General features: G+C 37.9%; 1 protein-coding gene and 1 non-coding gene across 3 annotated transcripts in view; one reads left to right on the top strand and one right to left on the bottom strand.

The window, feature by feature from the left end:
• The window catches only part of Gatad2b (GATA zinc finger domain containing 2B), a 94,799-nt gene that overhangs the window by 36,111 nt on the left and 42,002 nt on the right, over positions 1-16,686 (bottom strand). The window lies entirely within an intron of this gene.
• Trnat-agu (transfer RNA threonine (anticodon AGU)) lies at positions 1,921-1,988 on the top strand. Its single transcript has one exon. It is a non-coding gene; the product is annotated as a tRNA-Thr (tRNA).

Here is a 16,686-nt window from a genome sequence, read left to right as displayed (position 1 = left end):
CTCAGTAAAACCCTGTCTCTAAGATATAAAAAAGGGGCGGGGATGTGGCTCAGCAGTTAAGTGCCCCTGGGTTCAATCTCTGGTACCAAAACCCAAAACAAAACAAAAAAGGGGTTGGGTCTGTGTTCCCTTCCCTTAAATCTGAGTGGATCTGTGACTGCTTAAACTGGTGGAGTATAGCAGAAATGATGCTGTGTGGTTTTTGAAACTGGGTTATAAAAAGCAATGCAGCTTGTTTTATTTGCCAGAACACTCAAGTTTAGAGCCCTGAACTGTTAAATAAGTGCAACTATGCCAGGAGTGGTGGTGAAAGCCTACAATCCTAGTGATTTGGGAGGCTTAGGCAGGAGGACTGTAAATTTGAGACTAGCCTCAGCAACTTAGCAAGACCCTTCTCAAATTTTTAAAAAAGAACTGGGGATATAGCTCAGTGCCCTTGGGTTCACTCCCCAGTATAAATGTTTTAAAAAGGGCGGGGAGAGGGAAGAAGTTCAGACTTAAGAAATACATAATCAAGTACAAAAGTTTGATCTTTGATTGGACCTTGGTTTAAAAAGAGCTTCAGAACATTCACTGGAGAAAAGACAGTCTATTCAACAAATGGTGCTGGCAAAACTGGAAATCCATATGCAGCAAAATGAAACTAAACCTCTCTCTCTCACCCTGGACAAAAATCAACTCAAAGTGGACCAAAGACAGACACTAGAACAGAGACCCCGTGCCTAACTGAAGAAAAAATAAGCCCAAAGCTTTACCACGTTGGCCTAGGATCAGACTTCCTTAATAAGACTCCTAAAGCGCAAGTAGTAAAATCAAGAATCAATAAATGGGATAGATTCAAACTAAAAAGCTTCTTCTCAGAAAAAGAAACAATCTGTGAGGTGAATAGAGAGCCTACATCTTGGGAGTAAATCTTTACTCCTTACACAGATAGAGCACTAATCTCTAATGTATATAAAGAACTCAAAAAACCTAATCACCAAAAACAAACATACAAACAAATAACCCAATCAATAAATGGGCCAAGGACCTGAACAGACACTTCTCAGATGATGATATACAATCAATCAACAAATATATATAAAAAAAATGTTCATCATCACTAGCAATTAGAGAAATGCAAATCAAAACTACTCTGCGATTTCATCCCACTCCTGTCAGAATGCCAATCATCAAGAATACAGGCAACAATAAATGTTGGCAAGGATGTGGAGAAAAAGGTATACTCATACATTGCTGGTGGGATTGCAAATTGGCGCAACCATTATGGAAAGCAGTATGGAGATTCTTCAGAAAACTGGGAATGTAACCACCATTTGACCCAGCTGCCCCACTCCTTGGTTATACCCACAGGACTTAAAATCAGCATACTACAGTGACACAGCCACATCAATGTTTATAGTAACTCAATTCACAATAGTTACACTGTGGAACCAACATAGGTGTCCTTCAATAGACAAATGGATAAAGAAAATGTGGTGCATATAGTCAATGGAATACCACTCAGTTTTAAAGAACAGTGAAATTATGGCATTTGCCAGTAAATGGTTAGAGTTGGGGAATATCACGCTAAGCGAAATAAGCCAATCCCACAAAACCAAAGGCCGAATGTTTTCTCTAATATGCGGATGCTAATTCACAATAAAGTGGCGGCAGGGGCACTAGAGAAGAACAGTTTTACCTTAGATTACGTAGAGGGAGGTGATGGGAGGGGAGGGAAGGGGATATGGGGATAGCAAAGACAGTAGAATAAAACAGCATTATTACTGTATGTATATATGTGACATGACCAATGAGATTCTGCAACATGTACACTGAGAAAATGAGAAATTATATTCCATCTATGTATGATATATCAAAGTGCATAAATGCACACTACTGTCGTGTATAACTAATTAAAACAAACTTAAGGGGCCAAGGTTGTGGCTCAGTGGTAGAGCGCTTGCCTAGTAAGCATGAGGCACTAGGTTCAATCCCTGGCATGACAAAAAAATAAAATAAAATAAAGATATTGTGTCTATCTACAGCCAATATTAAAAAAAAAAAAAGAACTTCAACTACAACTCAGATGATTAAGAATTTCCTAATAGAAAACTGCTGTTTTAATTTTTAATATATAATTGTGATAATTAGCACATTGTAAGACTAGAAACCTTTGCTTTTAAAGTTTATTTTTGCTATTTCTTTTTCACTGTTTATCACACCACCATTGGTTTCATAATGTAAATACTATACATTTTTGTTTACTATAGTTCATGTTAATAGTGGGACTTTCAGGTGTTTAGGAATTTCTATGATTAACGGTCATTGCAAAGTATTAGATGGTGTATAACTCTACAGTTGAATTTCAAGGGATTCCCTTTTGTCTGAAATAATAAATAAACTATAATCTTAAAAGTGCCTGGAAAAAAAAAGGAGGTTCAAAACCTGGCATGCTGGTGTGTATTTGTAGTCCTAGGAGGAGAGGTTAAGGTTGGAGGATCACTTGAGTCCAGGAATTTAAGACCAGCCTGGGCAACACAGTAAGACCCTGTCTCAAATAAGTAAACAAAATAAAAAGAGCTACAAAGATATTAGGAAGAATAAGTAAATTTTCAAATGGACTGGGAACATTAGGAATTATTGTTAATTTTGTTAGTTATGATAATGGTAGTGAGGCTGACTACACTGTCCATATGTTTCTTTGAAAAGCAAATGCATTGTTCTCCATGATTGCTGTAATAAATTATAATTTAGTGGCTTAAGCAATATAAATTTACCTTTTAATCTGGAACATACAAGTCCAAAACAGGTCTCACTGAGCTAAATTCAAGTTATTGATAGAATTCCTAAGTTTTCTTCTGGAGTCTCTTGAGAAAAATTCATTTTCTTGCCTTTCCCAGGTGCCTGCTCTCCTTGGTTTATGGCTACTTCCTCCATCTTCAAAGCCATTAATGCCTGGCCTATACTTCCCCATGTTACCATTTCTGTTTCTTTTGCCTCCCCCTTTTTAAGGATCTTGTGATTACATTGGGCTCATCTGGAAAATCCAGAATAATCTCCATGTTTTAAAGCCAGCCGATTAGCAACCTTAATTCCATCTACCTTCATTAATTACTCTTTGCCATGAAACTGAACACATTCACAGGTTCTGGGGGTTAGGTTGTAGACATCTTTGTGGAATGAGCACTTTTTGCCTACTATTACCATCTTTTTTTAATAAGGAGAGTTCTGCTGGCCATGGTGGTACACACTTGTAATCCCAGAGGCTTGGGAGGCTAAGGCAGGAGGACTGCACCTCAGTAACTGAACGAGGCCCTAGGTAATTTAGTGAGACCCTCTCTCAAAATAAAATAAAATAAAATAAAAAGGGCTGAGGATGTAGCTCAGTAAATCCCCAGTTACCTCTCTCCCCCCCTTACAAAAAAAGAAACAGGCAGGCAGGTACACGTACACACACACACACACACACACACACACACACACCCCTACAACACATACTACATTGTCCTGCCTGAACTCTTGGGATTGAGGGATCCTCTTGCCTCAGCTTCCTGAGAAGCTAGTACCACAGACAAACATGACTGCACCTGGCTTACCAAAGCAATCTTAAGTATTCAAAAATGAAGTCTAAAACTTACTTTGAAGTGGTTTAGAAAAAAATGTTTATGTCCTATATCAAGGAAGCAAGTGTTCATTGTTTACTCGTGATAATAGTTATACAGCTGTTGGTTATACTACTCTATATTTCTATGTAAACATTTTCAATTAAAAAACCCCCTTTTTAAAACCTTTATAAATTTCCTCTCCCAGTACTGCATATCAAACACAGGGTCTTGGAAATGGTTGGAAGCTATATCCCTAAGCTTTTATTAAAAATTTTGTTCTAAGACAGGGTTTTGCTAAATTGCTGAAAGTCTTGCTAAATTGTCAAGGCTGGCCCCAACTTGCTATCATCTTCCCTTAGCCTACTGAGTAGCTGGGATTTTAGGCATGTGACACCACACCCATTTTGATTTTTTTTTTTTTTTTAAAGCAAAATAGAGGGCTGGGGATGTGGCTCAAGCGGTAGCGCGCTCACCTGGCATGTGTGTGGCCCAGGTTCGATCCTCAGCACCACATACAAAACAAAGATGTTGTGTTCGCCAAAGATTGAAAAATAGATATTAAAATTCTCTCTCTCTCCTCTCTCACTCTCTTTATATAAAAAAAAAAAGCAAAATAGAATGAACTACTTTTTCACCTTTATTTTTTTTTTTTATTTTTATTTTCTTTTTAAAGAGGGATTTTTTTTTTTTTTTAAAAGAGAGAGTGAGAGAGAGAGAATTTTAACCTTTATTTATTTTTTCTTAGTTCTCGGCGGACACAACATCTTTGTTGGTATGTGGTGCTGCTGAGGATCGAACCCGGGCCGCACGCATGCTAGGCGAGCGCGCTACCGCTTGAGCCACATCCCCAGCCCCTACTTTTTCACCTTTAGAAAAACCTTTCCTCAGCTTGACACCCAGAAATGGAAAGTAATGTGGCAAAAGAATACAAACAGTATGGGAGATTTATTTATTTATTTTTCCCCCATCAAAATATATTTTATTATGATAATTTGAGTTATTTCACTCTACTGTACTAGCAGATGCTATATTTCTAGATGGCCTTTCTCTACCATACTTTTTAAAGTTTTTAATTTGTTCTTTTTAATTATATATGACAGTAGAATTTATTTTGACATATCAAAACATACATGGAGTATAACTTCCCATTTTTGTGGTTGTACATGATGTAGAGCTACATTGGTATGTGGGAGACTGAAGTGAGCATAATAAGGTGAATAGCATGTAGCTTGCTTGATACTATGGGTTTGTTGGGTCTGAATGGCATTAAGTCACTCTTTACATGCAGATGATAGGGGCCCACCTAAAGTGTCAGATCATTTTCTGTTTACTTCTTTGGGAGAAAATGGCATTAGATATGAAATGTGAGCTCCTGTCTTTTTTTTAATATTTAATAAATAAATAAATAAATAAATAAATAAATAATATCCTTTGTTTCTTCTTTGTGGCAGGGCTGCGGAATCAAGCTCAGGGCCTCAAGCATGCTACTAGCCAAGCACCACTATTGAGCTATACACCCCAACCCTGCTTTACAATTCTTCATAAATATAACTTTAAAAATCACGTTGCTTTGGTTTGCCTTTCCTACATCATCCCTTCACAAAAAAGATTTGTCTTTGAGCTGGGTATGGTGGGACACACCTATAACACCAGTTACTTGTTTCAAAATAAATAAAAAGGGGTCAGTGGTAGAAAGCTGACCTAGCATGTATGAGAACCTGGGTCTGTTTTTCTAGTATCACAAAAAAAAATTAAAAAAATAAGATTATCACGGGCTTGGAGGCGCACACCTATAATCTCAGTGGCTTGGGAGGCTGAGACTGGAGAATCGTGAGTTCAAAGCCACCCTCAGCAAACTCAGTAAGACCCTGTCTCTAAATAAAATATAAAATCGGGCTGGGGATGTGGCTTAGTGGTTGAGTGCTCCTGAGTTCAATCCTTGGTACCCAAAAAAAAAAAAAAAAAAAAACCTTTCTATTGTAGGCACTATTTAAACTAGTGGCATGTGATCATGTGATATACTTTTCATGTTGACAAAATATATAAAAGTCACTATATTCATCCCAGCAAACAGGGTAGTAAAAAGGAGAAAGATTTCTCTGGAATATTCTTCATATATAAGTCCTTAACACATTATAAACAAAAATGCTTAAATCATCAAACATTTTTACATATGAAAAAGAGGTACTTGTGGTTTGCTTTCTGTCAGGGGAACACATTAACCAGGCAGAGGTCTGCAACCTGTTTACTGGCATGCAGTACTTAAATTTCTGACAATCCAATTAAGATGGAAGGTTAGAGGCAAAGAGAACCTCCACCTTATTATTAAAGGGGTCAAATGAAGACTATCCTGAAATCACTGTTTTGAAATACCTATGATACACATTGCCAATGTCTTGGCTTGGCACTGAATCACGAGCCACTCACAGCTTTGTAGATTGAAACAGCAATTCTTTATTCCTGAACTCACATCGGCCTCCACCTACGTTCAGGGGAAATCCAAAATCTGCCCGCCCCATTCACCTACTCCACGAGGTTTTTTTCCAAATCCCATTTGAATCTCACGAGAACTCATCGGGAATAAGCAGCAGGAACACCCTATTCCCAGCAGCAATAATCTTCAACCTCCAACTTCCCTAAAACCCATATTGTCTTAAACCGGGAACGCCCTAAACTTGTCTTAAACCAGGAATGCCTTAAACTCAAGTAGTGGGGTACTTCCTCAAACCTGATCAGCTCTAAACCCGGATCTGCTCTGGTCCTTGAGCAAGGTCACCTTACATGCAATGTCAACAGCGAAATTCCAAGGCAAGTCCATTTAACATGGGGTGCGCTGGCAAGGAAATTTCGATGCGTCATTCCTACTTGGCAATGGCCCTCAGCAACACATATTTAGAAATATAAATAATTTGAGGATGAATTTAATAACAATATAAGTAACTGGAGAAATCTGAAGATGTAGTTCCCATTAAATAGAGAAGTGTCCTAATACACAAATGTAGATGACTTCAAGAATAGAATCTAGGTCTCAAACAAGATCTGATCTCCTTCTCATTCCTAAAAGGTTCTTCTTGCTTCTGCTTGGTGAATTAAAGGAAAAGATACTTCCTTATACCCCCCCCTTTTTAAATTTTTATAGTAGATGGACACCTTATTTTTATGTGGTGCCAAGGATTGAACCCAGGGCCTCACGTATGCTAGACGAGCGCTCTACCAACTGAGCCACGACCCCAGCCCCTCACATCCCTTATCTACCTTATTTCTCTTCTTGTATTTCATTATTTAGAATAACAATACCATAATTCCCTAGATAAGTTAGGAACACTGAAGTCACATAAAATGACTCCTTTCTTCCTTAGTTACTCATTCAATAATAAAATTTTCATAGATTTATTTATGGTACTGGGGATTAGACCCAAAGGTACTTTACCACTAAGCTACAGCACCAGCCCTTTTTATTTTGAGACAGGGTCTCATTAAGTTGCTGAGGCTGGTCTCAAACTTGGGATCCTCCTGCCTCAGTCTCCCAAGTCCCTGGAATTACAGGCATGTGCCACCACACCCTTTTTAAATTAGAGAGTTATAATTACACATACACATTATTTTCTCACATTTTAAGCTGATATCAGAATATGTCATATAATCAATGGCTTCTAACAACTGGCAGCATTTTTTTCTTCTTTTGGTTCACAAAACACTGATGCAACTTAAAATCAATGGCATCTCAGGTTCAATGAAATAAATACATTTGAGATGTATACTATTTATTTTTAGCACGATTTGAGGAACTGAGGATACTGAACTAACTCTCCACCTTCATGGACTTATGGGGGAGGGGAATAAAACAACTTTGATTTGTGTAAAAGTAGTTTTAAATATCATGGGGGGGGTTCAACATGCAAAGGGGACAGAAGTAATGTTATGGTAGGGACATAACCTATTTAAAAAGTATGGTGAACAAAGTCCTGTCTGAAAAGATACCATTTGAGCCAAATACTCAATTAAAGGAAGAAGTGAGCTATACATGTATCTGAGGGAAAACAAGTAGAGGGAACAGCAAGGATGTTACTTGAGATATGTTGGTGTTTATTATGTTTAATAAACAGTAAAAAGATAAAGATGAAATGTTTTATCCAAGAGGGAGAATGGCAGGAAATGAGGCAGGACAAAGAATTCAGGGGCCAAATGATGTGGTTTTGTATCACAAGTACCATTTTAGAATATATGTTGAAAGAAGGAGAATAGAAATGTTGATGTACTGAGCAATATCTCCAGTCTTTTTCTTATTTTGAGACAGGGTCTCACTAAGTTACCCAGATTGGCCCTGAATTTGCTATCTTCCCATTTCAGCATCTTCAGTCATTGGGATTACAGGTGTGTGGCACTGTGCCTAGCATTTTCATTTCCTAAAAAACAACACTACTTAAAGTGGCCCACAGACTCATGTTGATCTGTGAATTCTTTGTTATCACTCTACGATAAGATAAGCTCACAAAATGAAAGTAAGCATTTAGAAACTTTCATGTTAATTTGGCAGTAATTTTATGTCTGGTCACTCTATAAAAATATGGAGCTTGGATTTTAGGTTTCTTTTTGTTTTTATAGTAATTTATTCCACTATATTTATAATAATATTAGTCCACGCTATATTACAAAACAAAACAGAATAAAAAATTAGTCCTTTATCTCAGAAAGTCTGTGGAGAATTATCACTATAAAGGATAATATAGACTGATGTGTAACCCATGGATGGAATGCAGAAAATTTAGTCTTTTTTTTTTTTGTATTTTAAATCAATGTCTGTCATTTTAGACCTCCTACATCAGAAACACTTCGGCTCTATTTAAAATGCAGTTTCCTAACGCCATTTCACAGTAATAAATGTGTCACGGTGGGCCAAGGAACCTTGATACTTAAAACTACTTTTACATAAATCAAAGTGGTTCCCCACCCCATAAGTCCCACCATTTTACCAAGCTCTCCTGGTAATTATTAGACACTCTATAGTTTGTGTTTTTAATTTCTTTCTTTCTTGTGTATGTATGTGTGTCAGTGCTGGGGATCAAACTTGGGGCCTCACACATGTCAGGCAAGCACTCTACCACTAAGCTACATTCCCATCCCTGATGCTATAGTTTTAAAAATGTGCTTAGCCAGGCACAGGGCACACTCCTATAATTGCAGCAACTTGGGGCTGAGGTAGCAGAACAACAAGTTCCAGGGCAGCCTTGTTAATTTAGCAAGACCCTATTTCAAAATAAAAAATTCTGGGGATGTAGCTCAGTGGTAGTGTGCCTAGCATGTGTGAGGCTCTGGGTCTGATCCCCAGTAGAGGGGCAGAGGGAAGTACAGGGGGTCTCACAGAAGAATCAGGCAAATAAGGAATCTAAGCATATCATTCAATAAAGGAATAGTAGTTAGCTATATTCTTCCAACCTTCTCCAACACATTATCTTTACTAATAACAATGGGTGCAAGGAGAGACGAATTTAGAATAGTTGGATCTTTCACATTGCTTTAAAAAAAAAAAAAAAGAGCTGGGCGTGGTGGTACACACCTGTAATGGGACTGGGAGGCTGAAGCAGGAGGATTAAGTTCAAAGCCAGCCTCAGGAACTTAGCAACTCAGTGAGACCCTGTCTCTAAATAAAATATTTAAAAAGGGCTGGGGAGGGCTGGGGTTGTGGCTCAGAGGTAGAGCACTTGCCTAGCATGTGTGAGGCACTGGGTTCGATCCTCAGCACCACATTTAAAAAAAAAAAAAAAAAAACAGGTATTGTGTCAACCTACAAATAAAAAAGAAAAAAAAGAAAAAAATGTTAAAAAGTGGGGGGGGGGGGCTGGGGATGTGGGTCAGTGGTTAAACATCCCTGGGTTCAATCTGTGGTACAAAATAAACTTAAGACATTTACTTTCCCACATCACTAATCATGGATTATAATTTTATATCTGCTCAGGAAAGTAGCATTCCTGGGTAACTACAGCATCCTATGGAGAACTTCAATGTTTGGTCACTGTGATGAGCTCTTGGGTTTCATAAGTACCACATGTCCTCTTTGAAATGACTTATATTACACTGCTCTTGAAAAACATGCTCTCCTATTACATTCTGTACATTACATACACAGGAATGCCTTCTCAGATAAACCATTTGCCAATGACATACTCATCAAACAATAGTTAGGGGAAAGTTCATACCAAAAGGAAGAAAAGTAAAAGGGATGTATTAGGGGACTAGAGGAATGGGAAATAGGAAAGAGGAGATCAGCTTTTGAGTGAGAATACTAAATATCAGAACTGTGAGTTTAAAAAAAAAATCATAAAAAAATTACTCATTTAATTATCAGAACATTCCTATGAGGTTCATATTACTCCCAGCCTATGAAAAAAGAAACTTGAGTCAGGAGTGACACACACATGTAAACCCAATGGCTCAGAAGGCTGGGGCAGGAGGACTGCAAGTTCAAAGATAGCCTCAGTAACATAGTGAGGCCCTAAGCAACTTAGCAAGACCCTGTCTCAAAATAAAAAAATAAAAACAACTATGGATATGGCTCAGTGGTTAAGTGTCCCTGGGTTCAATACCCAATACCAAAATAAAAAAAGAACAAAGAAGAAAGGAGAAGGGGAAAGGGAGAGAGGAGGAGGGGAAGGAGGAGGGAGAGGAGAAAGAAGAATGGAGACTGGGAGATACTAGATAAACCTGCCCAGGATCATACGACAGTGACGATTAAAAATCTATGTCTACTTTTAATGACCAGAATACTGCCCCCTTCTATTACAAGGATGGTAAATGGGTTTCAACTCTCAGCCAATTGTTGCTCATGCTATTGATGATTACCTGTAACACTGTTTCATTAGTAAAAAAAAAAAAATTAGCCAATTATTGTATGACACAGACACAACAGAGGAAGACAGCATGCATACACACACACACATACACACACACACACACAAACCATGTATTTAACACATCACTCTCATAATCAGATCAATAATTCTAGAGGCACCTAAATGCAGCAGTCTATGAGGGTAACCACATTTTATACTTTATAGAGATAGGAACTGGGATGTGGTTATGACAAGGAAATGGCAGCCATTTAGACCTCAGAAAAGTCTCACAAAATTTCTCCAAAATATCCCTCAAGAATATTCATAGCTCTGTAATATTAAATTAGTCAAATAAAGGATAATGTTATAAATATAGCTAATCCAGTAGTAGCTGAGCTAGAAAATTTATTCCAGAAACAGTGGACCTTAATACAGTTTCTTTAACAACAACTTGTATATTTAAAGTGGAAAAAATAATTATCCAAATAAATTCTATCTCACATGTGTTTCAGAGATTAGCTGACCTATGCCCTCTACTTGCAACCTTATAGGAAAATAAAAGATCATTTGTCTTCCAACCAAACTGGAAACAAAAATGCACTTCCAGGTCCTAGCAAAGATCACAGAACAATGGTCTCCTTTTTGTACCATCTCCCACCTACCCTAATGCAAACCAGACAGTTGAGCTCCTTTCAAGCTATCTAATGTACTGACAATCATTTCTAGCATTTAACTCTGTAATTCCCAAGAACATAATCTCTCCATTTCATTTTCCTAAAGGAACTTACAAAACATACAAACCAAAATACAAAACAAATTCCTCAAATGGTATAAAAGCCCCTGACAGAAAGCAAAATAGCTATAGAACAAGTTTCATTTTAGAGGCTACAAAGAGTGAAATTTAATGGAATTACTTTGGAGGTTGCTTTCATACCATCCTAGAAGTACAATCTCTGGAATTTAGCAACTGTTAAGAGTGAAATACAGAAATGTGCTTGAGAAGAACATAGCATCACTGTGGGTATCTGAATGCTGTTAACTATTTCTCATTAAGAAGAAATTTAGATACCTGTAATCCCAGCAGCTCAGGAGGATAAGGCAGGAGGATCAAGAGTTCAAGTACAAAATAGGGCTGGAGGTGTGGCTCAGTGGTTGAGTGTCCCTGAGTTCAATCCCCAGTAGCTCCTACCACCACCACCACCAAAAAAAGAATATTAGGCAGGGTGTGGTGGTACACATATGCAGTCCCAGTAATTGGGGAGGTTGAGGCAGGAGGTTTGCAAATTCAAGGCAGCCTGGGCAGTGTAGTGATACTCTATCTCAAAATCAAAAGTAAAAAGGGCTGGGGATGTAGTTTAGTTATAGATGCCCCTGGGTTAAATCCCTGTATTGCCCTTTTAAAAAAAAAAAAAAAAAGTCTCAAAAAAAGTTCATTGCCAGGCATGGTGGTGCATGCCTGTAATCCCAGTGATTTGGGAGACTGGGGCAGGAGGATTGCAAGTTTGAGGCCAGCCTCAGCAACTTAGCAAGGTTTTAAACAACTTAAGTGTCTCAAAATTTAAATAAAAGGGCTGGGGATGTGGCTTAGTTGTTAAGTGGCCCTGGATTCAATCCTCAATCCCTCCCCCAACCTCCCAAAACGAATACACTAAAAACTTTAAAACTTTTAAAAGTACTCCTTTTCTAACTATAAGATCAGATTTTTTTTCAAGTAATTCAACCAAAATATATCACACCAGATCAAATGCAGAATTAAAGAATTTATAAATATAAAAAAATGCCACTATCCTTATTTAGTTATTTTTCATAAACAGAACAATTTATTTTTCAAAAACAATATTGTTAAATGTGGAATGATTCTGTTATTTGTTAATGAATTGATATTTTTTAAAATTCTGTTTCTACTCTGATGACTACTTTAGTTGTGGTCCACACAGCAAAATCTCTTTGGTGTCCCTTGAGTTTTAAGAATGTCCTCTTAAAGGGATTCTGAGACCAAGAAGTTTGAAAACCACTAGAGTATGTCTAATAGCTCCAACAAAGACCCCAAAATACAACTTTCTGAAACAAGATGGAAAGTATTTCTTTTATATAATTGACCAACTTTTAACAATTCCTGTTGCTGTATTATTCAATGTAACTGATGAACTCCAGTTATTTTAGACTGATTTTTCTGCTAATCCCTACCGTGGTTCTCACATTTTAGTGCTTACTAGAACCATCTGAAGGGCTTTTAAAAACAATTCCTAGTTCTTATTCCCAGAATATGTTTCAGTGTGTCTGGGGTAGGATTTGAAAAACCTGTACATGGGCTGAGGATGTGGCTCAAGTGGTAGCGAGCTTGCCTGGCATGCGCAGGGCACTGGGTTCGAAACTGAGCATCACATAAAAATAAAATAAAGATGTTGTGTCCACCGAAAACTAAAAAAATATTTAAAAATTCTCTCTCTCAAAAAAAAAAAAAATCTGTATATCCAACAAGTTCCCAAAAAATGCTCATGCCACTGGTTCCAGGGCACCATCATCCTTTGAAAGGTCAAAGCTGGGTTGCAGTCAAAAGGAAAGGGGAAAGAATATGGAAGTGTTGGCCTACTGTTTTTCAGTTTTCAGCCAAGAAATGGCACATCACCTCCTCTTTATTCCCTTGTCAAGAATTTAGCCTACTCCTTAACAAGGGAGGCTAGGAAATATGCATTTCTTTGAAAACCGATGTGGAAGAAAGGGAGTTAATTTTGAGGGCCAGTAAGCAAAAATATCATTAGGACATCAGGAGAATAAACACCAGGGAATATATTTTATCAGATAAAAGACGGTTATTTATGTAGATGCATGGGAAAAGAAGGTTTAGAATGGTGGTGTGTGCAAATATAGAACTGAGACTGTTTTAGGGAAGATTGGGACAAATTAGCTTGGTTAGGAGGGCAGAGCTGGGATGCCAGCAAAAAGTAACTCAATACTTAAATAGAGCAGGGTTTATGTGAAAAGGTTAATGACCCTTTGTTTTTAGTGTGGATCAATTTAAGTAGGACCATGATACTATACCTAAGAAAAGCCTGAGACAAATTGTAATTCAGTGTTCTAAAAATTTTGCAACTTTATTTTAGAGAAGTATGATTTGGCTCAGAGAAAAGTTGGTAAAGTGAGTTGTACTTCTCTTTGAACCCCAGCTTTCTTCTTTGCAGACTTGATAACTTTACCTTATAGCACTACTAGTGATGTTTATAGTAATCTGTCAGTGTCTTCCATACTTGTGTCAGGTTATTTTCTCTAATTTGCCAAATATCTCTCTTTCTTGTGATACTAGGATTATATTGGAGACCTCATTCACATATTTTACCACTGAGCTATAGATCTAGCCCACCTAATTTCTTTCTTTCTTTACTTTTAAGTGCCAGGGATTGAACCCAGGGGCACTTAACCACTGAACCACGTCCCCTGCCCCTTTAAATTTTATTTTGAGACAGGGTCTCAATGAATTGCTCATTAGGGCCTTACTAAATTACTAGCTTTGAACTTGTGATCCTCCTACCTCAGCCTCCTGAGTCCTGGGATTACAGGCATACACCACCACACCCAGCCAACACCTAATTTATTTCTAACCTTCTGGCTAATATCCTTGATATATTAAGTGTAATTAGCACTTTTGGTCTGATATGTTTGATAACATCTTTTGTGTTACTACCTTATACAGAGACCTTGTTAAATAAATCTCTTCTGCTGTTGCTGCTTCTTTGTCCCCACCTCCCTTTTTTTGTGGTGCTGGGGATCAAACCCAGGGCCTCACACATTCCCCCCAATACCTTTTTTGATACTGGATATTTGAACCCAGCGGCGCTTTACCACTGAGCTACATTCCCAGTCCTTTGGATTTTTTGAGACATGGTCTCACTAAGGCTGCTGAAGGCCTTGCTAAACTGCTGAGGTTGCCCTCAATCCTCTGATACTCCTGCCTCAGCCTCCCAAATCACTGGGATTAGCAACAGCACCCAGCCTTTTTTTTTTCTTTTTTGACAAGGAACACCACTATGTTATCCAGGCTGTCCTTCAAACTCCTGGGCTCAATTGATTCTACTGTCTGTCTCCTAAGTAGCTGAACCACATGAGACCATGCCCAGCTAACAGAATTATTATTAAGAGTATATTCTTTTTTTTATATACATTTTATTTTTTATTTATGTTTATGTGGTGGTGAGGATTGAACCCAGGGCCTCTATGCGAGGTGAGAGCTCCACTGCTGAGCCACAATCCCAGCACCAGAAGAATTATTGAAACCAAGAAACAGTGTTGATATACTAGTATTAACTACTCCACTGATCTTACTCAAATTTCACCAGATTTCTTACTACAAAACCTACAACTACAAATTGCATTTAGTTGTCTTGTCCCCTTGGTCTCCTTCAATCTTTGATAGTTTCTTGGTCTTTCTTCACCCTATTTTTTTGGGGGGGTGGTGGTGGTGGTATTTTCTCAGTACCAGGGATAAAACCAGGGTCTTGAAAATGCTGGGCAAGCACTGAACTATGACCCAGCCCTTCTTATTTTTATTTTGAGACAGGGTCTCCTTAAGTTACCCAGGCTGGCCTCAAGCTTGTGATTCTCGTGCCTCAACCTTCCATGTAGGTGTGGTTGCAAGAGTGCACTACCATGCCCAGCTCACCTTAATTTTGAAGATTACTGGCCAGTTCTTTCGTAAAATGTCCCTCAACTTGGGTCTGACTTTTAGACTGAAGTTATGCATTTTGGGCAAGAATATCAAAGAACCGATTTTGTGATCATCTCAGTGTTATTTTATGAGCAAGTACATGGGGTCAATACAGACAATCCTGATTTACAACTGGTTCTTTATCTTTATTATGGTGTGAAAATAATACACATTCAGCAGAACCATACTTCTAATTTTTTATCTTTTTCTGGATAGTGACATGTGGATGATATTCTCTTGTGACATTAGGCAATGGCAGTGAGCCACAGAGCTCCAGTCATCTGTGAGATAACAAGGGTAATCAACCAATCTGTAGTGTATTGTGTTGCTAAGCTATGATGCTCAGTAAATTAGGTGGAGTTGTTTTGTTTTGATACCTGGGATTGAATCCAGGGGTACTTTACCACAGAGCCACATCCCCCAAAGTGCTCATTTTTTGAGACAGGGTCTCACTAATTTGCTTAAGGCCTCACTAAATTGCTGAGGCTGGCTTTGAACTTGTGATTTTTCTACCTCAGCCTCCTGAGCCACTGGGATTACAACTAACCTGCTATCACGCCCAGCAGGTTAGGTGTTTTAAACACATTTTGACATGACATTTTCAGCTTATGATGAACTTATCACTTACATAACCGCACTATTAAGAAACATCTGAATACTGTATTACTTGTGATAGAAACTTAAACCACTTGGGTAAGTTTATCTACTGAAATATTGTTAAGGAGAGACACTTAGAAGCTATACAAATATCCTATCTCCCATCAAACTTCTGTCTACTAGTTTTATTACTCACAGATACTTACTGCTTACAAAAATTCTAATTATAAGCCAGGCACAATATACTGGGAAACTGTCAAATTCATGGCAAAGTATATAAACTTTAAAAATTCTAGGTTTTGTTCAAATTTTATTGCTGTCTACATAGCTGTTTTCCTTGGAATTTTTCAAAAAGTTTCCCAAAACTCAAATCAAACACACCATAATCAGTCAGTTGTTCTTTCACCAAAAGTTTACTATGAAGAAAGCAACTAGTTAGCTTTCGACCCAAACAATAATACCTTTTCCTTTAGACAACAATTGTACTTCAATATACAGCAGGAAGAGAGAAGCTCCCATTTTATCACTCAATAATATTTAAAAGCCCTGTATAAAAAGATCAAGATTAAATAAAATTAATGTTTACTACATCATCAAGAACATTCTTAAATAAGGGGCTGGGGCTCAGTGACAGGGCACTTGCCTAGCATTTGTGAAGCATTGGGTTCGATCCTTAGCACCACAAAAAAATAAACAAGCCAGGCATGGTAGTACACACCTGTAATCCTGGCAGCTAAGGAGACTGAGTTAGGAGGATCGAGAGTTCAAAGCCAGCCTCAGCAAAAGCAAGGCACTAAGCAACTCAGTGAGACCCTGTCTATAAATAAAATACAAAAAAGGGCTAAGGATGTGGTTCAGGGGTCAAGTGCTCCTGAGTTCAATCCCCTCCCCCAAATGCTACATTTATTTTATTTATTATTTTTATGTTGTTGTATTATGTTATTAGTTTATGTTTATTATTAGAATGTAG

Source organism: Ictidomys tridecemlineatus, chromosome 11 (assembly GCF_052094955.1).
Source record: "Ictidomys tridecemlineatus isolate mIctTri1 chromosome 11, mIctTri1.hap1, whole genome shotgun sequence".
Taxonomy (NCBI): Eukaryota; Metazoa; Chordata; class Mammalia; order Rodentia; family Sciuridae; genus Ictidomys; species Ictidomys tridecemlineatus.
This window is presented reverse-complemented; position numbering and strand designations above follow the sequence as displayed.